Below are 26528 nucleotides of genomic sequence, written 5' to 3'. Positions count from 1 at the left end.
AACGATTACTATGATTAATACTAATAACCACAAAAATTATAACACAGTTTAATGGCTCCAGTGATGGTGGTTTGATAGGAATTATTTTTCCTGAGCTCATCCTACACTTTCCCTTTGCTCAACTTTCCCTCCTTACTTCTAGCTATTTTTTTTCTCCAAAATACCCAAAATAATACTTCCCAGTAATTGGAAGCTCACTTGGGTGAGGCTCCATTTGGCTCAGTTTTGTATTCCATGCCTGAAGCATTGTTGGCACTTGGCAAATGCTAATGATGATCTTAGGGAGCCTCTTTGTGTTTCCATCCACAGATGGAGACGGTTGCTTGCTTCGCAAGTTAGGACAGTGGTTACAGAAGTCAGGATTAGCTTGATTCTTTTGCCTTAGGATCCAATAAATCTGGCTTTTCCCCAGTCATCTTGATTTTGAAAGTTATTACCTATGAGTCAAGTTCATTAATTCCTTTAAGACTTTTAAGATATCATCCAGGTCTGTCAGTCATCTTTAAAGACTTTCTTCTCTACTAAGATATTAAATTTGAAAAAAAAATTAAGGATCTCACAATATTCAGGGCAATGGGTACATTGAAAAAAAGCACTGGATTTTGGGTCAGTGGAGCCAGGTTTAAATTCTGGCTCTGTAATTTATTACTTATGTCACCTTGGTCAAATGACTAAACCTTTCTGGACCTTAGTTCTTTGTAAAACAAGGAAGTTGAATCAGATTAGGGATTCTTCATCTTTGTGTCATGTCTTCCTTTGTCAGTCTGGTAAAACCTGTAAACCCTTTCTTAGAATAATATTTTTAAATAAAAAAAAATGATGAATTTCAGGTAAGAGTTAAAATAAAAATATAATATTTCTTTTCCCATTCAAATTTATGGATTTCCTGAGATCTGTTCACGGACTTTTTGAAGAGATAGAAGAAGGCCCTAGATACCAAGTAAAGAACCCCTGGACTACATGACCTCTAACATCCCTTCCAACTTCAAATCTGTTATTTCCATTCTGACATTTATTGCCTAGAATGTTGAACCATTCTTATATTACTGCTGATTAGGTTTTTCATAAATAGGTTTATCACAAATTAAAGCACAAGCTTCACTGGTCAGGAAGCAATGACTATGGATGCTTAAAAATACAATAACATTTGCTTATGGTTTTTCCCCAAAATGCAGAAAAAGTCGCATAAGCAGGGAAATGCAATATCACAAAAATAGCTTAAACAACAACTGCTCTTGTCTACTCAGACCTTTCTGCAGGAGGCAGGAAGGGACAAGGAGTCACACAAGAGCCATATTCTTACTAGAAAACAATATATCCAGATTAAAAGAACTGTGTGACGGGTTAAATAAACTGGGTGATAGGAGAGGGCCAGGCAAGATAGTCTACTTTTTTCACCCACTCATCCTAGGCCTTCCATGAGAATGAACATACAGTAACTCACCAATAAGGGCTTGCTGATTGGAATTTAAAAAAAAAAACAAAACTCACAAAGCTCCACTGTTCATGAACAGACAAAAATCATGCCATAGGCTGTAAAGCCATCAACAATGGAATTTTAATTTAAGGTATTAAGTTTCAGCTCAGCTGCATGTTGTAGCAGGGCCCAGAGAGTGAATGCATCTCTCTTTGGGCTGCTACTGATCTTAGCAAAGCGAGAAGAAATCTATGCCAGTTGGTGATTGTTTAGGCAAAGGAATGGTGACAGCTGTCTTCCTCTTCCTCCTCCTCCTCATTGTCATCGTCCTTAAGAAGCATTTATTAAGCACCTACTATGTTTCAGGCTCTGTGCCAAGCACTAGGGATACAAAAGCAAAATCAGTGCCTGCCCTGGAAGAATTTACATTCTAATTCAGGAAACAACGTATAAAGGAATATGTCAGTACAAGACACACACAGAGTAGAGGGGAGGTAACTTTCACAGTTGTGGGTACCCAGAGCCGTGTTTCTGCCTTGCTTGCCAGCCTATGTTGGCAAGATTCATATTTTGGGAAAACAGTCTCAGTCAAACATCAACAAAACAAAACAAAAACAATAACATTTAAGACCAAAGGTATTTATTAAGAGCCAACTGAAGCCCCAAATCCAGTTATGAGACATACACAAGAAATAGAAAATATACTCATAGCGTGAATTAAGGAGGTTTGTGGCACAGAAATGCTGACTAAGAGAGCTCGAGAGCAGCCAGAGGGCAGGGCTAGGATGAGCATGGTTCTGTGCTCCTGCCAGTATTTTACCAGGTAGACCTGCGTGCACTGGGCTTATCAGGGGTATGACCGAAAATTTTGGAAAAGGAGAGGGAAAGAGGTGTGCAACCACTCTCCCTCTAACTCAGGAGTTCTTACTGATCCAGAAAAGGTATGGGTATAGATTTCAGTGAGTCGATGAACTTGGATGGGGGGCCAGGAGGAAATCGCATCTTTATTTTTACTAGCATCTAACTAACATTTAACATTTCCTTTAACTGGGAAATTTAAAAAACAAAACAATATTCTGAAGAGGGGTCCCTAGGAGGCATCACCAGACTCTAAAGGGGCCCATGACACAACAAAAGGTTAAAAACTGTAGTCGAGTTCTAATAGCTTTCTATACATTTTCTAAGAAGACCAGATGTAAATGGACAAGTGATCCTCAAAAACACTATTGTCTTGGCTGTATCTAGAGCTAGCATTTTAGAGAGCCTAGCAATGGAAGTAGGTGTTACATATTAATGCAGTCCCCTCTGTCACCTTAGAAGTCTCTTTACTAGTCCTTTGTGGAATTAGCCAGACTTTCAATTTCTGGGGAGTCCCTATGACTTCCAAAATTATTTTTTAAGTCCTTTCAGTTGCTTGAGCCTCAGGCTTTGCCAGGGCTCTTTGAGGAGTAGCTGTACTAATGCTTGTACCTGTTTAGTTATACCACCAACTGGCTTACTATCTACAAAGATCATTGAGCAGAAACATGTGTAGGTATGCCCGCACACACCTGTGTACACATGTGTGCATACACACATGCATTCAGGCTAGTATGGTATGGCAGAAAGAAAGGTAAATGATCAGGGTTCAAACCCTGGCTTTGCCTCTTACTGTGTGACCTTATTTAACCTCTCTAGATCTGAGTTCCTCATCTGTAAAAGGAGGGGAATGGAGTAGAATGAGTAAACCCTGCTAAGCTATTGACTAATAGTTAAGGTATTGACTGGTAGTGATTTAAAGGATGAACCCACCTTTATATGAATATATACCTGATGTACTGAGCAGAGGATGTTAGTTCCATAAAGCTCTATGACTAAAATGTATGAATAGAAAAGGCTGTCATTTGTCTGATTGTTTTTCCCACTGACTGAAAAAAGGTCCCCAACTCTGAGATGAATGGACTAGATTTCATTCTACTAGCTTAGCATCCAGAAGCCAAGTAGTATTGGCCAGGTCATGTCTTCTGCCTTAGTGATGAGAGTCTTTGTCCTTCCAGAAGCTGAAACACCGGGTTTCTAGTGTGTCGTGGCAACACTGTATTTGATGGCAGTTTGAAAAAAGTTTAGAACTAGTCCTATAGGTTAAAATTTCAAACCTTTTTAAAGTTTTAAACTTCCCATGGCATGATTTCTTTAATTCTGTGTTCAGAGCTATAAATTCTTGGGGATGAGAGGAGAATGGCACTTTGTCGCAGGGCATTGAAATCCAGAAGAGATATATTAGGGGAGGAGAGGGGAAGACTGCTTCCTCCACATGGAGATTACCATCCTTGCACTTCACTTTGCAATACTTTGCTAGCCTCTACTACCATCCAAGACCATCCTAACCACTTCAAGGGTCCTGTCACACCACTGGCACATCATTAACGCTCAACAGTCTTGGCAAGTAGTACCAGGAGGGGCCAGCCTGAAAGGCAGGACTGGAGGAATTTGACTGGCTTGTTTTCAACCTGGATAAGACAGGAGTTATAGAAAACGAATACAATAATTGACAGAAGGAGCATATATCCTTTAGAAACATATAAGCTTCTGAGGTGGAGCTGGGGTAAAGGTACCAGTACTAGATGACCAAAATGAGATAAATGAGAGACAGCCAGGTGGAGCCACGGATTGAGCACTGCACCTAGATTTAAGAACCTCCTGAGTTCAAACATGACATCAGACATTTACTAGCTGTGTGACCCTGGGCAAGTCACTTAATCTCATTCTCAGTTTCCTCATCCATAAAATGGGGATAATAATATCATCTACCCACCAACGTTGTTGTGAGAATCCAAAGAGATAACATTTGTGAGGTCCTTTGCAAACATAAAAGCTCTATTATAAAAGCTAGCTACATTTTCTTGAACAACCCGAAAACTATATTTGAAAGACATTCCCAAAGCAGGAGTTCCCCCAAATCATCTCAGTCCAAAGATTCATCATTAGGGTAAGACAGTGTGAGACTGGTAGAATATAAATTTCTTGAGGATAGGAAGTGTTTTCTGTTTAATCTTTATATTCTTAGCACTTAAAATCATACCTTGATCCTGATAGGGCCTTGCTGGAACATATTGGGTGCTACCAATGAATCTGAGGCCTAACATGGCAGGATGAGGGAGGGGCAGGAGAGAGCAGCAGGGAATAAGGTAGTCATTCTTTCAAAATGAATTATAGGATTTAGAGCTGGGAAGAGCCTTAAAGATCACCTAGGTTACCACCCACAGACACTCTTGCTCTGGCAGCCGAGGATGGTTGGATTGCTTCAGAGCTTCAGTAGACTAAGCCAATTGAGTGTCTGCAAATAAGCCTAGCATTAATATAGAGAGCCTGGCTTGCCCACCAAGGGGCAAACCAGCTCAGGTTGGAAATGGAGCAGGTCAAAACTCCCATGTTGATCAGCGGTAGAATTGGCGCTTGAGCAGCTGCTGCACTTCCAGCCTAGGAAAGATAGGGAGATCTACTTTCAAAAGTAAAAAACGAAAAAAGATCATTTAGTCCAGCTACCCCCACCTCTGTTTTGTAGATGGGGAAACTGAGGTCCAGAGAGGCAAAAATAGTTTGTACTAGGATCAACACAGGAAGTAGTGCAGTCAGGATTCAAAACAGGTACCCTATCTGTACACCTAATGTACTGTCCACGTTACCAGGCAGCCTCGTTATCCATCTCTCATAGAAGATCTGTGTTTGGTTAATAGTTTCTACCTAACATTGTGAAAGCAAAGCCTTGGCAGAACTCCCAGATTCGTGGGGTCCCACGGGCTTGACTAGTGGTTGTCTCAGTGGCTTACTACATGTAGACCCAGCTTCACCTGTGCTTCACTTTATTTGCCAATATCGCCTCGACCACTGTGCTCACAGGTGGTTTGTTTCCCCAACCCCCGCTTCCACTTGTGGATCCATAGTCAACTCTGTGATTGCTCCTGGAAAAGGAGTGTTCATTTCCCCTCCGAGGTTTCCAATCATCAACACTAACTAACCAAAATATTCTTCCCTGAACACCACATCCCTATGTGTGTTTTCTCCCATGTTAGGATGTAAGCTCCTTGAGGCCAGGAACCATCTTTATTTTTGTGTTTCCGGTGCTTAGCGCTGTGTTTGGCACATAGTAAGTGCTCAATAAATGCCTTTACTTCCCTCTCCTCCCTCTCTTCCTCCCTTTCTCTCTCCTTTTCTCCTATCTCTTCTCCTCTCCTTTCTTTTCCATCCTTCCTAGAGCCAAATATATACATACAGCTCAGGTCATTAATCCTTTGCCTTCTTCTTACTTTTTCAATATAGTTTCTAAAGTGTAACTTGATTTTCTCTCCTTGTAATCTTCATTCAACATAAACACACACAATAGCAATTTATGTACAGGCACCCACTTTTAAGAAGTAGAACAAAGGTTTTCTTTGTTAAGAGCCCTGCACTATGTAATTTTTGTTCCCATAAGGTACTTATAGTTCTCAACACTCTATTAATAATATAATTTAATAATAATAAAGATAGTTTTGGCAGCAAATGCAGAAATACAATAAAATTATGGTAACTACACTGGACTGTGAGACAGGAGCCCTGGCTGCTTGTGTACTCTGTGCCTTCTATTAACCATATGGTCTTATATCAGTCACTTAAATCTCTAATCTACAGTTACTTCATCTCTATGGAACTTAGTTTCCCCATCAGGGAAATGAGAGGTTGGACTGGACCATGTAGTTGAAAGTGACCTTAAGGATCATTTTGTCTAAACTTATCTTTTTATAGATGAGAAACGAGGCTTTGAGAAATTTGGATGATATTCCCAGGTTCACTCAGGCAATATAAAGCAGAGCCAGGATATGACTTCAGATTCCAAACCCAGTCTTCTTTCCAATATCCTAATCTTTCTCCCATGATCTCAAAAGTCCTTCCATTTTAAAATTTTGCAGTTTACACACAATACTATTAATACCCTGCACTGCAAAACCTAATATTTTCATCTAAACGTTTCATGAAATTCAACAAAATATTGAGTAACATTAATGGTTCTGATTGCTTTCCATCTTTCATCACTAAACCAGAGATGTCTTCAATGGCTGGGACATATATGAAACTCAAACATATATCTGAGTAGTGAAGGACTTAATAAGTAAGCAGAGAGGAAAGCTGTGGGTCAAGGTTTTGGTCCTACTGCTTTTCTTTGACTAAAGCATTTTCTGTTTTGATTTAATTAGCTATTATTATCAAAATCATCTGAGCTGGTATGACTGGCCTCATTCTACTTTTAATAAGTTGTTTGATTCACCAAGAAGACAGATATGTTGATGTTTTAACCTGTTAACTGGGGAAGAAAGTCCAAGGAATAGATAAAAAACAGTTGCCAACCCTTCCATAACAGAGGTTAAAAACAGCTAAGCAGGAGTAAAACAGCCAAAACAGGACAGACTGTATTTGATATTTGGAATAAACAAATGGTATCCAGAGTGGAAGGGAGAGAATCTAGGGGCATTGGCAAGGATGTTTCATAGAAAAGGGTTCAAACTCTACTAGTGAAGCATGAGAGAGAAGATAAGTGAAAGGGAGAAATGAGTTTATATAGTGTTAAAGGTGACCCTTCCTGGCCTTTCTTTTTCCCTTCCTTTTTTATTGCTGACGTGCCTTATGGAGAGTGAAGAACATAATATGAAAAGTTCTCAAAGCCTCAAGAGGATGCCCCATTGTGGAATAAAGGAAACTCTGGGTTCTGGTCTAGGTAACAGACGGTGCCTCCTTTCTAAGGACCAGTCTAACTAAAAGTGGAGAGGCTCATCACGGATGGGTTGGTCACTAATTTATCAATTTCTTAGCCATGAAAATACATGAAACCAAAAAAATAAAGATAGTCCTCAATCGTGTGTTGCCTTTTGGCTCCTACAGTGATATGCTGCTCCTACACCAGAATGATGGGTACTTAGAATCATACAATTTTTAGAATTCCTCTAAACACTAACATAAGGGTAGGTCCTTTAAATGGGAACTCTCTCTCCAAGGACCAAAGACTTGACTTAAAACTGAACAAATTGGATCTTACTAATGTTGAAATTATGCTAAATGAAACCAGAAAATTAAATAAAGTTTTAGGTAAGTAGAAGGACAGCTGACAGTTTCTCCTTGTAGAGAAAAATAAAAGAATTGAGGAAGCTGGTTTTATTGTGTGTTCAAAGGCAACAGGAAACATCATTTTACAGGACACTTGGTTATCTTATATTGCACAGTTGCCACCCATTCCAGGTGGATGGTGAACATAAACAGAGAAACTACCGTAAGAATAATAATAGCTAGCATTTATATTTCTTTAAGTCTGGCAAAGTGCTTTTTACACAATATCTCATCTAATCTTTGCAGTGACCCTGGGAAGGAGGTACTATAATGACCACTATTTTTCAGATGAGGAAACTGAGGCTAGACGAGGGTAAGTGACTTGTCCTAGGTTACACAGCTACAGCTACAGTATCGGAGGCAGGATATGAACTCAAGTCTTTCTGAATCCATCTACCTATCTACAGTTTACATGCCAAAATCAGGTGAGTAGAATCTTTTATATTTTTTCTCAATTCCACCTGTATTTGCATTGCTTTTATTCTACCCTCAGACCCAGTTCATTAATGCTTCTCAAGGGGAGAAAAAAAGATTGCCAACTCTTGCTTTGGAAGACAGTACTTAATTAAATCTTAAATTATTTTGCGGTGATATCATGTTAACAGGCAATTAGGTGGTGAAGTGAGGACTGAACTTAGCATCAGAGAGACCTGAATTAGAATCCAGCCTCAGACACTTATCTGTGTGACCTGGGCAAGTCACTTTATTTCTGTCTGCCTCAGTTTTCTCATCTGTAAAATGGGGATAATAGTAGCACCTACCTCCCTGATTTCTTGTGAGGATCAAATGAAAAAATATCTGTAAAGAGTTTTGTAAACTTTACAATGTTATGTTTGTTGTTCAGTCATGTCCAACTCTTCATGACCCCATTATGGGATTTTCTTGGTAATGATACTAGAGTGGTCTCCAATGGATTAAGACAAACAGAGGTGAAGTGACTTGCCCAGGGTCACACAGCTAGTAAGTGTCAGGTCAGATTTGATCAGGTCTTCTGGACTCCAGGCCCAGTACCCTATTTACTGAGCCGCCTAACTGCCTCCAAAATGCTATCTAAATGCTAAGCTATTAGGATTATTAACAGAATTTTAAGAATGCTGAAAAATAGCTTGTTTTTTAAATCTGTTTTTATGTCTTTTATGTATTTTTATTTGACTTTTAAAAAATTTTCTGAGTTTTATGGTATCAGCTTTTATTCCTTCCATAAGAAACAAGTAAAGGTAATTTTATAGTATCTACTTATTTTAATCCCACACAGTAAAAAGTCTACTAAGCTTCCTCTTGCCTGGTTAATCTTGATTGTTTCAAATTTTGGGATGCTACAGAGTCTCCTACATGAGAACTACAATTGTTCAACATAATCCTGCTTAACCCTAAAAAATAACTTGTGGAAAGGGAATTTTCATAATCCAGACTGTGAGATGCAGGCAAATCTACTTCCTGTAGGCCTAGATACTACACATGGACATGGATATGGTCCCACAAGAGAGTAGGCTTGATTGCCTTCAGTCAATTGCCAATTGTTTGCAATGACCCCCAAGTCTCTCAATGAAACAAGTCCCCTATCTGTTCAAAGCCAACATTCTTCTTGAGACAGCTAGCTGGTGCCGTGGATAGAGCTCTGGACCTGGAATCAGGAAGACCTGAGGGAACGTCTGAACTCAGATGCTTACTAGCAGTGTTACTCTGTGCAAGTCCTTTAATTGCTGTCTCCTTCAGTTTTCTCAGCTGTAAAATGGAGATCATAATAGCACCCACTCCCAGGGTGATTGTGAAGATCAAATGAAATAATATTTGTAAAACCATAAATGAAACTTCCCTTAACTCAGTGCCTGACACATAGTAGATATTATATAAATGCCTATTCTCTTCCCTTTTCTTTCTTTCCTCTCTTACCTTCTTCTGGTGATGTCATAAGACTAAGAGTCAAGAAACAAGATAGTCTCTGAGGGAAAGAGATTAAAAATCACCCAGAAAGATGAACATGCTCATGGTAGACATTGCATATTGTAAACAAGGAACTATGAAGGAAAAGGGGTATAAAAGAGGTCATCAAGGACACTAGATTACTATACTCATTTTCTATTATGAATTATGTACCTAATCTATTCCACTGATCTATCACTCTGTTTCTTAGCCAGATTTTCTCATTACTGCTTTGTAGCCCATTTCCTTCACATTTCTTTTCATTAGTTCCTTTGATGTTCATGACCTTTTGTTCTTCCAGATGAATTGTGTTACTATTTTTTCTATCTCTATAAAATGTTTGGTATGGCACAAAATAAGTAAATTAATTTCAGTAGAACTTTCATTTTTATCATATTGGCTTATCCTACCTATGAGCAATTAATATTCTTCCTGCTGTTTAGATCTGTCTTTATTTGTATGAAAAATGCATTGCACTTATGTTCATATAATCCCTGGGTTTGTATAGCAGGCAGATTCACAAGTATTTTATGTTGTCTACAGTTGTTTTAAATGGAATTTCTTTTTTCATCTCTTGCTCCTGGGTTTGCTGGTAGTGTATAGAAATGCTGATGATTTGTGTGGATTTATTTTATTTGTTGAAGTTGTTAATTGTTTTAATTTTTTTTAGTTGATTCTCTTAGATTCTCTAAGTATACCATCATATCATCTGCAATGAGTGATAGTTTTGTTCCTTGTTGCCTTTTTTTTTTATTCCTTCAATTTCTTTTTCTTTTCTTGTTGCTAGTTGCATTCTAATTTTGAAAGAACTATTTTCTTCAGTGAGCTTTTCCATTTGGCTAATTCTGCTTTTTAAGGCATTCTTCTCCTCATTGGCATTTTGAACTTCTTTTGCCAATTGAGTTAGCCTATTTTTCAAGGTGTTATTTTCTTCAGCATTTTTTTGGGTCTCCTTTAGCAAGCTGTTGACTCATTTTTCATTATTTTCTTGCATCTCTCTCATTTCTCTTCTGAATTTTTCCTCTCCTCTTGATTTTCAAAATCCTTTCTGAGCTCTTCCATGGTCTAAGATCATTTCATATATTTTTTGGAGGCTTTGGATGTAGGACCCTTGACCTTGCTGTCTTCCTCTGATTGTGTGCTTTGATCTTCCTCATCTGAAAGGACAGAATAAAATACCTTTTTGCCAAGAAAGTGACCTTCTAAAGTCATTTTTTTCTTCCTTTTCAACATTTTCCCAGCCAATTATTCCACTTTTGAGCTCTTTGTTAAGTGGAGGGTATACCCCAAGTTTCAGAAGTTTTGTGCAGCATTTTTAGAAATATCTCTAGGGACCTGTATGTTCTCAGTTCCTCCAAAGTGGTATAATCAAAGGAGAGATATTTACTCCTCACCTGGCCTGCACTCTGCTCTGTGAACAACCACAAGCACTCTTTTCTACCCTGGATCTGTGAGTAGGATTCCTTCTCCACAGCTACCACCAGCTCTGCCACACCAGTGCTCTTCCTCATCCCAGGACCACCAATCAGGACTGCAACCCAGATCAGCAGCTAGATTTCCCCCACAGGCTGAGACCTCCAGAAGCAGCCGCTACTGTGACAATGGCTGCTGCCACTCTGGGACTGGGGCTGGGACCAGACTCCCATCTCACCCAAGTGAGCAAGCTTTCTCACTGACCTTTGAAGTTGTCTTTGGCATTTGTGGGTTGAGAAATCTGGAAACCATGGCACAGTGATTTAGTGCCCTGAAGTCTGCTCCATGCTGGGCTGTGCTTTGCTCTGAACCTGGTGCAATAGACTCTTCCATTCGGCTTTCCAGATTGTCTTGGGCTGGAAATCTGTTTTATTCTGTCATTTTGTGGCTTCTACTGCTCTAGAATTTGTTTAGAGTAATTTTTTACAGGTATTTTAAGGAACTTGAGAGGAGAGCTCGAGCAGGTCCCTGCTTCTACTCTGTCATCTTGGCTCTACCCCCAATTTTTTTTTAAGCTGAATGTAGTGATTTTATTGATGGTACACAATACATGACTCTAAGCTTCTCTCCACTACTGCAAGCGTGCTTTGGAACAAGAATGTGAATGGGACATGGGATCCACAATATAGGAATGTAGGTTAGGAATGTAGGTTCCCCAAAAGTGTAACTCCTTTTTTGGCTGGGGATGAAGATCCATGGCTTTCAACTTTGCACCTTAGAGGCCATGTAGACCATGGGGTCTGCTACACAGGTACTGTAACCATATTCATTGTCATAGCAAGAAATGAGCTTGACAAAATGATCATTGAGGGCAATACCAGCACCAAATCACAGGATTCAACCTGGTCCTCTGTGTAGCCCAAGATGCCCTTCAAGGGTCCCTCTGATGCCTGCTTCACTACTTTATTGATATCATCATATTTGGCAGGTTTCTCCAGGGGGCAGGTCAGATCTACAACAGATACATTGGGAGTAGGAATGCCAAAGGCCATGCCTGTGAGTGTTCTTCAGCTCAGGTATGACCTTGCCTACAGCCTTAGCAGCACCAGTGGAAGCAGGGATGATGTTTTGGGTAGCACCCTGCTCATCATGTTATAGCTTACCAGAGGGGCCATCTATTATCTTCTGGGTAGCAGTAATGTCATGGACTGTAGTCATGAGTCCTTCCACAATATCAAAGTTGTCATGAATGACCTTGGCCAAGGGGGCCAAGCAGTTGGTAGTGCAGGAGGCATTACTGACAACCTTAAAAGAATTATCATATTTCTCATGGTTCACTCCCATCACGAACATTGAGGCATCAGCAGAAGGGGAAGAGATGATGACCCTCTTGGCTCCACCCTTCAAGTGAGCCCCAACCTTTTCTATGGCTCTTGAAGACTCCAGAGTACTCTATAACATACTCAGCTCTAGCATCTTGACATTTGATATTGGTGGGATCCTGCTCCTGCAAGATGATAATGGCTTTTCCATTGATCCCCAGTTTCTCATTCTCATCCTTGACAGTGCCTTTGAACTTGCCATGGGTGGAGTCATATTGAAACATATAAACCATGTAGCTGAAGTCAATGAAGGGGTCACTGATGGCCATGATGTCTACTCCACCTGAGGTGAATGCAGCCCTGCTCCCCAAGTACCCAATGTAGCCAAATCCATTGACTCCAGCGTTCATCATCTTGTTTCAGGGATGCAACTGAAACAGCAGATCCTGGCACCAAACTTGAGAGAAAAGTCTAAAAACCCCAATTTTACTTTTTAAGGTATTATTTTCTTCAGTATTTTTTGTGCCTCTTTTACCAAGCTGTTGTCTTACCATAATTTTCTTCCCTCATTCTCATTTTGTTGCCCAATTTTTCCTCTGCCACTTTTATTTTATTTTGAAAATAATTTTTAGCTTTTCCAGGAATTCTTATTGAGCTTACAATTTTCTTTGAGTCTTTGCTTGTAACGGTTTTGACATCATTGTCTTCTGAGTTTGTGTCTTGATCTACCCTATCACTACAGTAACTTTTTATAGTCAGATTCTTTTTGTTGTTGTGTTATTTGCTCATTTTTCCAGTCTATTTTTTTTCTTTGAACTTTACCTTAAAGTTGGGCCCTGTTCCTGACTTTGGGAGGGCATGGATGGGCACTGTCCCAAACTTCATGCTTTTTTGCACTGCTGTTTTCAAAGATAATTCTGGGGGTTTGGAAGGTTTTGGTGTTTCCAAGGTAGTGTGATGAAGGGAGAAGTGTGATTAATGCTCTACTGGTATGTTCTCTGGTCCTTACCCAGGAAGGACCCTTGATCCCTTAGGATTGAAATCAGTACTGTTCCTCAGGGTCTCTGCTTCCTTGTGATTGAAAGTACTCATTTCTGCCCTCAGGCTTGATGGTCCTGCATCTACTGCTAGCCCAGAGGTCCCCTATAATCTCTTTCTGACCATTGTCTGATCCCCTTACCATCTCTGGCTTGAAAGCTTCTGAAGCTGCTGCTGCCACCACTATCACCAAGTTCCACCAGTGGTTTTGCATCCACATCAGCTCTGGTCTAACCTCTACCACATGTCACAGATCTCTCCTTCTTATTTCCTGAGTTGTATTGGGATGGAAGAATATGTCATCTTGACCTTCTGTTGGCTCTGCCTTTCCAGAAGTTAATGTGATTCATTATATTTAAGTTATTTGGAAGGGAATGTTAGAAGATCTTGTATGAGTGCTTCCTGTACTCTTCCATCTTGGCTCTGCTCCAGGAGTCCTATTGTGTTTATTCTTTTCTTCCTTTGAAGAAGAGATAGAATGGACCAGCCCATGACTTTGTGAACATCAAAAGGTCATGAGAGCACCAAAGATCCATGAACTACAGTTCTAATGTTGGTATCTTCCAATAGCTGAGCCCAGTGAAGAGTGACTCAGCATATGCTACTTGACTCAGAATCATAATAAATTCATAGCAAAGAAGAGAGAGTGACTTGTCCATTGACTCTGCTGCTTTTGGAATTCAAGTTGGTGGGGTAGATGCACTTTAACTTCTCTTATTTCTATATTTTCTCAACAAATATCTTGAAATAGCACTAGAGAGACCTGAGTTCAATTCCTTCCTCATCTACTAGCTATGTGATGCTGAGGCAAGTCAATTAACCTCTTTTAGCAGTTCTTTCCTACAAGATGCAATTTATATTCTATGTCCTGTATAAAGCCTTTCCTTATATTGCATCCCCACCACCACTCCAGTCAGGTCAAAATGAATTCACTTTTCTCACATGTCTCATGGCATGCTACTTGTCTTTCCTTGGTATCTGTTTCTGGCATTCTACCTTATGCAATGGGTTTCCAACCAAACTTGGGGCATTTGTGCTGATGGTATACAGAAAGAAGATGTGACTACTAATGGTGGAGAGAATTTCTAAATGATACCGTGTGGAAGAGGTGGAGTTGGTTCCAGAGCTAAACAGTAGGAAAGATGCATGGAAAGATTTGGAAGCTGGACCTTTAACATATCCCTGATTTCTAGCTTATAAAGAACAAAAAAACCATGACTATAAAAAGCTACTGTCTCCAGAGACTTCAGAGACTGACTTTTCCTTTGGAAGAAATTGGGCACTCTCTCTTGGTTTGCACTGAGGTCTTCTCTTGATTCCATCTAAAGAGCTTAGTCACTCTTGTATATTTTTCTGGTATATTCTAATCTGGGGCAACAAGATCCACAATGGATAGAGCCCTGGATTCAGGAGGAGCCATGTTCAAATCTGGCCACAGATTCTTACAGCTGTGTGAACCTGAGCAAGTCACTTAACCCCGTTTGCCTCAATTCCTTATCTGTAGAATGAACTGGAGAAGGATATAGCAAACCACTCCAGTCTCTTTGCTAAGAAAACTCTGATTGCTATTTGACTGAATAAATGGGTTTATTTGCTATTCATTTTTTGTGGTGGTCATTTGTATAAACAGCATTTGGTGGGAAGGGACTAAGGCAGCAGGTGTAAACTTGGAGCTACACACCCCTATAAGAACAACTCAGGAAGCAGCTTTTGTTTTGAACCCTTTTGTCCTAGACTGCTAATACTGAGAGGGGGAAGAGGAAGATGATATGAATTTGACTTGAAACTTTTCTTGGAGATAGATGGGAGAAAGATCAAACACCCAGCCATATCCTTTCTCCTACTTTCTGCAAGGTACAGTCACTCACCCTTGGAGAGTAGTAGACCAGATTCCAGAGATAGCTATCCATTCTACCCATAAGTCACATGTCTGTACATTTAGAAAACTCATGTGAGTATACCTATCTTACAAAGGAAACACACATCCTGTACTGTACTACTTTGTGAATGCCACTGTGCCATCTAGCTGCCCCAGATTAGAATATACCAGATCTTCTTCTATTATGTTGCAAACAAGGCAAGGGACACTAACAACATAGTGATGGATTTCTAGTCTCAGCTCTGCCAATACCAAACTATATAGTTCTCATCTTGTAACTCTAGCACCTTGCATATTTCCTTACACATAATAAATATTACATAAATGTTTGCATAAGTGTATGGACAGTGTTGAATTTTTTTAATCTCCATTATTTCTATTATATGATTTATCTCCATTGTCTGATTTTTCATAAAGAAAATGATTGGCCATTTTTGTATTGAAACTGGCTCAATTATCAAGTGAAATTACCTAATTGAAGTGACCCTAATAATGACAGAAACACAGATTTGGTCTTCTTATCCAGTGAGGCCAATGGAGTCTAAACTGGCATGGAATTCAAATGGGTGATTTTATTGCCTCCCTCCCACTGGGTTTCATTCTAATCTCCAAATTCAGTTTTGCCCATCAGCTACACTTTGTGAAGCTGTGACAAAATTTCCAGCAACTGCAGCCAAGATGAACCATGCTTCCTTGTTCTGCTGCCAAATCTATACCTAGAATAAAACTTGAATAAGTCCTAAGGCCTTAGACTTAAGAGTGCTAGCAAAAAAAAAAAGATGGGCTAGATATACTCATGAAATTCAATTACCTAAGGGCAGATTGAGTTTGGAATATACTTCCAAGAGGAAGATAGAAGTGATGTACCTCTTACAGGTTTGGATATTTTCCTTGACATGAAGGAAAGTAAACAGTGGGAAAAACTGGTGATGAAAGTCCCATTGTTGGAGTTAGGAAGATCTGAGTTCTAATCTCCCCTAAGATACTTACTACCTGCATGACCTGGGGCAGGTCACTCTCCCTCAGCCTTACTTTCCTTAACTGTAAAATGAGAAGAATAACATCTGCAGCCCTTAACTGAAGGGCTGTAAAGATTAGATGAGGTGATATATGTAAAACACAAGTCAGTTATCATTTCCCATCAGCGAACTGTTAGCTTTTGATGTAGACAGATACCATAGACAGATACCATATGCAAAGGCTATGCAAATATAGGTTATATGTAAATGTTCGTGTTGTGATAAACCAAAAATTGACCAAAAAAAGATAAAAATGACCTTGTGATCTAGTGGAAAGAGTTGGGAGATCTGAGTTCTAAACACTCCCTGAAGGCAAGGTCTGTCTGGTTTGGGTATCTCTAGTATCTGGCACAGTGCCTTGAATGTAGTAGACTCTTAATAAATGTTAGTTGAATTCTCTTTGTGTTGTGTAGTCTCTGATCTACTTCCAGATGTTTGACTATGAGCAAGTCATTAGTTTCTAGGCATTAGTTTCCTTATCTATAAAGAGGACTAGATTTATGTATATGAAGGTAGTGTTAGTGCCCTACTATGTGTGCAATGCATTGAGGATACTGTGTTTCCCAGGTACACTTGGAATTGTATTGTTCAATAGAAAGAATGCTAATTCTGAAGTTAGAGGATCTGAATTCAAATTCTACCCCTACGATTTCACTACCTATGTCAGTTCAGACAAATTACTCAATTTCTGTGGGTCTCAGTTTCTTTATCTTTAAAATGAGAGGATTGCATTAGTTGTCCTCTGAGGTTCCAAAGACACTGTGGAGTCAGAGGGCCTAGGTTCAAATCCCCTCCTGACAATTAATACCTGTGTGGCATTTGGTTTTGATTTTCCAGAGCTTTAAGATATGAGGGTTAAACTAAATGACTTCTGAGATTCTATGATCTTTTATAGTTGATTTTAAGAAAAACTTTAGAGATATATTATTACATTTCATAAAGCTAAGGACTGTATATTACCACCTTATGGTAAAGTAGAAATCACGTTTAGTATTTTTCTTTATTTTGTCAGAATTTCAGAGATAATGTAGCATTTTAGGCTTTTACCTTTGAATTGGCTAAGTAGGTGATGCAGGGAAGTGCACTGGGTTTGGGGTGTGAATTTAAGTCTGGCATCAGACACTTATTAGTTGTGTGACCTTGGGTAAGTCACTTAATCCAGTTTGCCTCAATTGCCTCATCTATAAAATGAACTGGAGAAGGAAATGGCAAACCACTGCAGTATCTTTGCCACCCCAAATGGGGTCACAAAGAGTTGGACAAGATTGAAACAAATGAGTTAATAACAACAACTTTAGAATTATCTTGGATTTTAATTCCAGGCTTCCTTTCAGTTCCAACTAAAATCCTCTTTTTTATAGTAAACTTTCCTCAACTTCTCTTAATTCCAGTGCCTTCTCTCTGTTGTTTCCCATTTTTCCTGTGTATAGTTTGCTTGGTATATATTTGTTTGCATATCATTTCCCCATTAGATTGTAATTTCCTTGAGGGCAAAGACTGTCTTTAGCCTTCCTTTTTTTTTCTGGCGTCTCTGGCATTTAGCACAGTGCCTGGCACATGATAAGCTCTTAATAAATGTTCATCGATTGATTGATTACAAATGTTTAACACATGATAAGTTCACCTCATATCAATAATTCTAATCAACAAAGCTTAAATAGAAACTAATTATTACCAGGATGGCAGGACAATGATGACTGTGGAAGGAGTCTAGTCCAATGATTTGGCTGGAAAAAAGTCATGCTGACTTTTGGCACTGGGAGACAGTGAGCACAAGGTTTGTGGTGACAATGGTGCCAGTAGTTGCTTGTCCTTATTAAAAAAGACGAACTTGGAATCTCTTAGGAAATAGTTGGTGAACCACAGAACCCTAGAATCTTAAAGTGAGGAGGGACTTTAGAGATCCAAGAATCCAACCCCCTCATTTTAGAAATGAAGAAATTAAGATTCAGAGATGTCAAAGTCAGTGACAGAACTGGGACCAAAATGTAGGGCTCTTGCCTTGAGATGATAGAAAGAAAGAGTGTTGAACTTAAAAGAGTTACAGGACTTGAGTTCAAGTCCTGCTCCTTCCCTCTGCACCTTGGTTTCCTCATCTGAAAAATGAGGAAGATTCTAGCAGTGGAGATAGCATACCAATAACTGTGTGCTGATTTCAAAGGTGCCTTCCCTCTCCAAGTCTATGATTGGTGGTCTTTTCACTAAGCCTTAGCCTGTTTACATATGGGTAAACATAATATTGAATTTGGAGAGGTATAGACTAGTGCCTGTGGGTGTGAGCAGAACTTTTAAAATCTAGTAAAATGGAGACTCTATCCTCATCCCTTTTCCAGTGAGATGTCTGGTTTGAACCTGTTCACTCCATTGCAGAAAGAGGGAGTTTCTAACAGCAGCTAATTAGTGGGTAATCAAATCAGCCAAAAGACCCTCTGGCTGCTTTCTGTCATGCTTAGTTTTGGTTGAGTAGCAAATGGGTCATAGGTTAGACAGATCTGGTAGAGAACTTTCAGATGAGATAAACATGGGATTGAATCCCCACCCTGGGCATTAAGAATTCTGACTCTTACCTCTTCTTTCTCCTTCTTCCCCAAATCTCTGGCATTGCTGCTGAATGGACTCCCTGAAGAAGTAGAAAGAATGTTGGGCTAGAAGTCCAAAGGACTGATTTCTGTGCCTTGCTCTGCTACTGTGAGACCTGGGACAACTTGCTGAATCATTCTAGGCCTCTATTTTAAATGGAGGTGATGTTCTAAGTGCCCTTCCATTTCTAACATTCTAGGGTTCTATAAATCCACAGTTCTGTTCTCTGTTGCATGCACATCAACCATGTATGTGATAAAATGAGTCAGTTCACCAGAGGTCGTCTAAATGAAATTTACATAATAGGATTGGTATTTCCTTGTGATGACCCAACCCTCTTTACTGCATAGGAGGAGTACCATGAATGGGAAAGGCTGACTTACTAAGTCTTTTCCAATTCAAGTGTGCCTATGCATGCCTTACAGTTATAGTTGTGCCCTCCAGGATATTACTAGGCAAAGATTGAATTGTAAAAAAAAAAAAAGTCAGTTTTCTGAGCACTTTATGTTTAGAGAAAGGAGGATAAGAAAAAAAAGATTGAAAATTCATGTGCATTCATACACACAGAAACATATAAGTCCTAACCAGGGGAATTTTCAAAATATTTTTAGAGTTGTCAGTACTCACTGTAGAATGAGTACTTTTGTACTCATGGGGTGGGGAACCTGTGTTCTCAAGGCCATATGAGTCCTTCTAGGTCCTTAGGTGCAGCCTTTTGAACGAGTCCAAGTTTTACAGAAGAAATCCTTTTTTGAAGGGATTTGTTCTGTCAAGTTTGGATTCAGTCAAAGGGTCACACCTGAGGACCTAGAGGGCCATATGGGGCCTTGAGGCTGCCACAGGTTCCCCACCTTTGTGCCAGACAAATTAACTTGTCACCTAGAGTCAGTTAAGAAAGCTTGAGTCCCTTTTAGCTTCTACAGATGCATAATGTCACCTTGGGGGAGTTACTTACGAATTAGGTTACTTCATTCCCTTCTATCCCATACCAGAAAACTCTATTCAAGATCAGCTTTATGCAAAAGAAAGGTAGGTGATCAGTTATACGGTGTGATTAGGGGAATGCTGGGAAAGCAACCCACTCAAAAGCAGAATTATCACCAAGCTTGGGTTTCCACCATTAGGCGATTCATTTTCTACCATACTTCTGGAATCCTGGAAGCTCACGTCAGCCCTGGGATTCACAAATTGGAAGTACCCTCTGCTGCTCTGTTCTGTCCCTTTGGATGACACGCTTCAGGAAGCGTACCTTTATGTGTGCCTTATGTCCTTTAATCTCCCATGTGTCATCTTCTTCCATCACATTATAAACTATTGGAAGGAAGGGATTGTCTTTCTGTTAGATTTTGTATTCCTGACACTTAGCATAGTGCCTGGCACAGAGTAAAGGTTTACTAAATGCTTATTAACTGAGTGATTTGACTTCTAATTGAACCCCTATATATCTTATATGCAATGTCTCTGCTGCTAGAATGTGAGTTCCTTGTGGTCAGGGACTGCTTTTGCCTTTTTTTTCCAGCTCTCCACAGTTCATTATAGTGCTCGGCAAACAGTAAGCTCTAAATAAATGCTTATTGACTCGATTTGACTTGACTTTTTAAATGTAAATCCCCCTAGGAGGGTTCCCGTCTTAAGCCAGGCTACCAGTACTTTACGTAGTAGCATGAATTAATATCATCATTTTGCTTTCCTCTTGACTGCAGAGTTTAGAATTGAAGCAATGGAAATTTTGATGAATTTGAAGTATGGGGTAAGAAAAGGTAATCTGCAAATATGCAAGGCAGACCTAGATGGGGAAGCATAGGAAAGCATGAGGCCCCTGGGGAGGGAGGGAATAAGCAATCAGTAAGAATCTATCATGTGCCAGGGGCTTTACAAATATTATCTCATTGGATCCTCACAACAATCCCAGGAGGTAAACGCTGTTATTATCATCATTTCACAATTGAGGAAACGTGAGGCAGACAGAGGCTAAGTGCTTTGCTCAGGGTCACACAGCTGCTCATGTCTGAGGCCAGATTTGAACTCATGTTTTCATGAATTCATGCCCAGCACACTATTCAATGCTGCAGGGGTGGGGAACCTGCAGCCTCAAGGCCATGTGTGGGTCCTCCAGTTTCCCACTGCTGATTTAATTAAGGAATAGGAAAAGGATCACCAGGAGGTGGGAAATGACTATTAAAAAGGAGATGAGAGGTCACAAACTTAAACAGTTTCATGGTTTTGTCTGGGCCAGTCCTGATTTGCCCTGGTTCACAGAGGATGGGTTAGAGTTAAAGAAACACCTTTGTACCTTTGAGAACTCCCCTTGAGGAGATACCAGGCAAACACAATGATTATTTGTGTCATTAGATAAATCATTTCAAACTTTCAGTCATGAGATTGACATCATGATTACATACACTTTTCCTGCAAACATAGCCTGAGAACAGAATTCTTTCTTTCAGAACACCTAAGGCATGTAACCAATGGGAAAAAAAGTCAGCAGCCTCAATTCATTATTTTTTAAATGAATTAATTGATTTTTTTGATAGAAGAAAAATATATGCAAAGGTTTTACTGTGTTTACACAAATTACCTTCTTTCCTCCCTCTCCCTAAGCCTTAATTGCAATTATAGGTTTTCCTACCATTTTTGACCCCAGGAGCTCTGCCGTTAGATCAAGAATGTTCTGTTCTCATTCTGAGACAATACCCACATAAGCCAGAAAAAAAAAAGTGTCTGTTTCAAATATGTGAATTCAGAGAGGATGTAGATGTTTTAGCTGGATATTTCTTAGGGGTAGAGAATGAAAAATGGCAACCCCTCCCCCCCCCATTTATTTACAGCATCTCAGAAACACAAGGAATTTCCCCAACTTGGTTAGTCACCTGACTGCCCAATTAATCTCTATCCTCTGCCAACATTCATTTCGTAACTGAGTTTAAATAGTATTTCCTAAATAAGTTCCTTTCAAACTGACTTGTAATCATGGACCTACTAGAAGGTTTGGATGAGTATCTGTGATGACCAAGTTAATCAACAAATGTGCAAAGCATTTTAAAAAATTATATCTAACTTTCATTTGAAATCCTAACCATCACACTTCCACCCACCAAATCTTCCATGTGATGGGTGTATGCACCATTACTCTCAATGGCACTCAGTGCCAGGACTTGATTACTAACTTAGTTGGCTTATATTTAAAGACCGAGGAGCAAGTATAGTAGAAAGCATGTCACCTTAGGCACCAGAAAGCCTGGCTTCATATTTACCATCAAGGGTCAGGTAATTTCCTTTTTCTGGAGCTGTTTGCTTATTTCTAAAATGAGGTTATTGGGTTAATTTATAAATTGAGAGTGTTGGGTTAGTTATTCTCTAAGGGTCCTTTTAGCTCAAAATACTAAAGGAACTCACTCCCCTTCAATAGAGGGTAATGCTCAATTAAGACTTTTTGAGCTTTCTGGGCAGATTTGCTCATGCCTTGTCATTAATTCTCACCTCCAAATCCCTTGAGTTCTTTAGTATATACACCTCATTTAGTATATACACCCTCTTTTCTTGCTCATTATCACTGTGGTTCTGACAGGCAGAAGTAGGCACTGACTTGTATTGTTCTTTTCTTATTTTATCCCCACACTTACCTGGGTCAGAAAGCATCTCTGTGGTTACCATCACACCCTTATTCTGCCCCACTACCTAAGATAGACTTTCACTGACAATGACTATAATGTTTGCCTTCTTCATGAAACCTTCCCTATTTTAGTTCTCACTGTTTTCTCCTTTCTCTGAACTCCTACACAGTCAACATCATATGGATTAGCTTGTAATTATTTTATGCATTTAGATCTCTATCCCCAGATTATAAATTCCTTAAGAACAGAGGTCTTTTGAATCTTTTGAATCTCCCACTGCACCTAGTAGGGTGCTAGATGCACAGTAGACACTCAAGAAATGTGATACTTGCTAACTGCATTTTTGAGAAGACATACCAGCTTTCAAGTGAGTGATACTTTTGCAATAACAGCTGCCTCCCTCTCTCCTTTCCCTGTTCCTTTTGCATCTCAAATCCATTTTGGGGCTGCCTAACTAAGAGAATACTTGAAAATGCTGTTGTCAGATAGCACTATTTTATCTAGGTATATCACACCATGGGATTCATAGCTAGAAGGGACCTTACGAAGATGCTCAGAGTTGAAGTGACTTTCTCATGGTCACATTAGTAGGAAGGAGCACAGCTGAGGTTCAAACCTAGGTCATTTCCCTACAGTCCAATACTTTCCCCACTATACATTTTCTACCTTACGCCTTCACTATACAAAGTAGGACTACCTTATTTGAGCCCTAAGATACTGTTTTTTAAACATTTTGATAACTGCATTTCAATATAATTTATTTCTTCTGTAACCTTCTGTATTTTGTTTTATGCATTTAAAAACATTATTCTCAGAAGGGGTCCATAAGGGATCCATCACACACACAAACACACACACACACACACACACATATACACACACACACACAAGATTAAGAACTCCTGTTCAGGATCAGATATAAGCAACCTAGGGAGTGAGAAGATTTTTTTGGATATGGTGGTTAGCCTACCATTTTATTTCTTAGCTTTTGACAGTAAGACCTAAAAAAAAATGATTACTTCTATAAAAATAGAGGAGTTACAGGGGAAGAAGAAAGAGCTAACCACCTGAAAACTTTACATAGGAATTCTATCACTTCATCTCCCATAAACAAAGAAATGGTAACAATAATATACTAATAACACTATGCTTTGGATAAAGCCTTTCATCTGTGGGCCTCAAAGCACACTGCAACCACTAAGTAATACTCAAGGTGAGGTAAGTGTTATTATCCACAATTTGCTGATGAAGAAATCAAGGCAAAGAGAAAATTAATTAATACTTACTCAAGCCTTTAAATAAAATCTGAGTCAGAGCTAATATCAGAATTGTACAGGTTGGCCTCCCTGCCCAACAGCTGCTTCCTTGGGATTGTTCCCAAAGGACAGTTTTTCATTGATTTTTAAGTAGTTATTAAGTGGCAGAGTGTCAGTCACTAAATCAGTTCAAATCAACAAGTATTTGTTAAATGCCTACTATGTTTTAGGCATTGTGCTAGACATTGAGAATGCAAAGAGAAAAAGGAAACAGTCGTTGATATCAAGGAGTTTTATTGGCGTGGGTCTGTGCATGCATGCGTGTGTGTGTGTGTGTGTGTGTGTGTGTGTGTGTGTGTGTGTGTGCATGGGGAAATGTGATTCTATCTCCCTTTCCTGGGAGCTCAGCTAAGCAATCTAGCAGAGATGCTAGACTCAAGGTGAACTGTATGATGAGAGAAAGAATTTCTAGGTCCTGCAGTTCTAGGAGTTGTGAATTGACTTTGTCACAAATTATACTACATACATACCTAACTACCATTGTACTCCAAATTTCAGCCCATTCTGTCCATGGAGACTGTATATTTGTAGAAGAGTGCTCCCCAGGTTTATGGAGAAAATGCTTTGTAACTATCTATGGTTTGTCCTAGCTATTGTTTCTCAGTCTTGGTCAGTCAGTTACTCTTACTAACCTCATTTGTTTTTTGTTTTTTTTGTTAGAGATACTTCCATTTCCTTCTCCAGTTAATTTTACAAACGAGGAAACTGGGTCAAACAGGGTTAAGTGATTTGCCCAAAGTTTCACAGCTAGTAAGGGTCTGAGGACAGATTTGAACTCAGGATGATGAGTCTTTTTGACTCCAGGCGAGGCGTTCTATCCACTGTGCCACCAAAACATGTTCTCTACTCTCATGGAGCTCACAGTCTAATGAAGGAGTCAACATGCAAGTAACAGCGTACATTTTGTTGTTGTTTAGTTGACTAATCATGTGTCACTCTTCATAATCCCATTTGGGGGTTTTCTTCGGAAGATACTGCAGTGGTTTGCCATTTCCTTTTCCAACCCTTTTTACAATCATTTGCCTAAAGAGGATAATTAAATTCATGGGGCAGATAAGTCACCAACAAAGATTATAGTTAAAAAGGGCCCAGATTAGAATCTTCAAAGAAGAAAAACACTTCAAATAATAGACCAGGAAGCTTCATATTGGTTTCTGGTAAAAAGCTAGAGAGATTATTAAAGGAATGATTTGTTAGAAAGGAAGAGGTGATCATAAGAATTAGTAAGGATTTATTAAAAACAAATGTCCTAACATTCACATAAAAATATATCAAAACTTTTGGGATGCAGCCAAAGCAGCTCCAAAGGGAAAATTTACATTTGTAAGGACTTTCATCAACAAAAAAGAGAAAGAACAGATCAATGAATAAGAGATGCTTTTAAAGTAATTTAGCTCCCATTCTTCAGGGTTTTATTGGCACCCAAGCTGGTAGCACACGCTGAACTTAACTCTAGTTACTGGACTTTTGGTAACTTGGTCTCCTAAACTTTTAAGACTCACAAGATTATAACTATCCTAACACTATTTCATCTAAAAGCAGGAAAGAAAAAAAAAATTTAATGAGACAACAGAAATCTAGATTCATGGCTACATGTAGGCCCAGATGGGGAGGTGAAGGCATCTCAGACATTCTAACCTGTTGTTACTTTCTATGGAAGAGCCCCTGACACCCAACCTGAAAAATCCAAGGAAGAACTAAGTCCTATTTTTTTCTTTTTTTTCAATGTTTATTTATTTTTAGCTTTCAACATTCATTTCCACAAAATTTTGAGTTCCAAGTTTTCTCCCCATCTCTTCCCCCACCCCAAAACACTGTGCATTCTGATTACCCCTTTCCTCAATCTGCCCTCCCTTCTACCACACCCCTCCCTTCCCTTATCCCCATCTTCTCTCTTTTCTTGTAGGACAAAATAGATTTCCATACCCCATTACCTGTATTTCTTATTTCCCAGTTGCATGCAAAAACAATTCTCAACATTCGTTCCTAAAACTTTGAGTTCCAACTTCTCTCCCTTCCTCCCTCCCCACCCATCCCCACTGAGAAGGCAGCAATTCAATATAGGCTGTATATGTATGGTTTTGCAAATAATAGTCATGTTGTGTAAGACTAACAATATTTTCCTTCTGCTCCCCCATTTATTCTATTCTCTCTTTTGACCTTGTTCATCCCCAAAAGCATTTACTTCTAATTACTCCCTCATCCCATTTGCCCTCCCTTCTATCATCCCCCCACCCCACTTATCCCCTTCTCCCCTACTTTCCTATAGTGTAAAATAGATTTTCATACCAAATTGAGTATGCATGTTATTCCTAAATGTGATGCGAATAAGCATCACTTTTTCCCTCTCACTTCCCCCCATTTTGCTCCCACTGAAAAAGCTTTTTCTTGCCTCTTTTATGACAGATAATTTGCCCCATTCATTTCTCCCTTTCTCCTCCCAATATATCCCTCTCTCACCTCTTAATTTTATTTTTTAAGATTTCATTCCTTCCTATTCAACTCACCTTGTGCTCTCTGAATATATATATGTGTGTATAATCCCTCCAACTAACCAAATACTGAGAAAAGTTTCAAGAGTTACAAATATTATCTTTCCATATAGGAATGTAAACAGTTCAACTTTAATAAGTCCCTTATGATTTGTCTTTGCTGTTTACCTTTTCATGCTTCTCTTGATTCTTGTGTTTGAAAGTCAAATTTTCTATTCAACTCTGGTCTTTCCATCAAGAATGCTTGAAAGTCCTCTATTTCACTGAATGACCATTTTGTCCCCTGAAATATTATACTCAGTTTTGCTGGGTAGGTGATTCTTGGTTTTACTCCTAGTTCCTTTGACTTCTAGAATATCATATTCCAAGCCCTTCTGTCCCTTAATGTAGAAGCTGCT

At 39.3% G+C, this 26528-nt stretch overlaps 1 protein-coding gene and 1 pseudogene across 1 annotated transcript in view; one reads left to right on the top strand and one right to left on the bottom strand.

The window, feature by feature from the left end:
• CYSLTR2 (cysteinyl leukotriene receptor 2) overlaps positions 1-26528 on the top strand; it is a 202454-nt gene that overhangs the window by 27625 nt on the left and 148301 nt on the right. Inside the window, 1 exon segment of the mRNA XM_072610559.1 lies at positions 7781-7959. The gene's annotated coding sequence lies outside the window, so the exon portion shown is untranslated.
• Positions 11493-12605, bottom strand: LOC140505020 (glyceraldehyde-3-phosphate dehydrogenase-like; annotated as a pseudogene).

Source organism: Notamacropus eugenii, chromosome 5 (genome assembly GCF_028372415.1).
Source record: "Notamacropus eugenii isolate mMacEug1 chromosome 5, mMacEug1.pri_v2, whole genome shotgun sequence".
NCBI classification, from domain to species: domain Eukaryota; kingdom Metazoa; phylum Chordata; class Mammalia; order Diprotodontia; family Macropodidae; genus Notamacropus; species Notamacropus eugenii.
The sequence above is the reverse complement of the archived record's forward strand: the minus strand, read 5'-3'. Positions and strand labels throughout refer to the sequence as shown.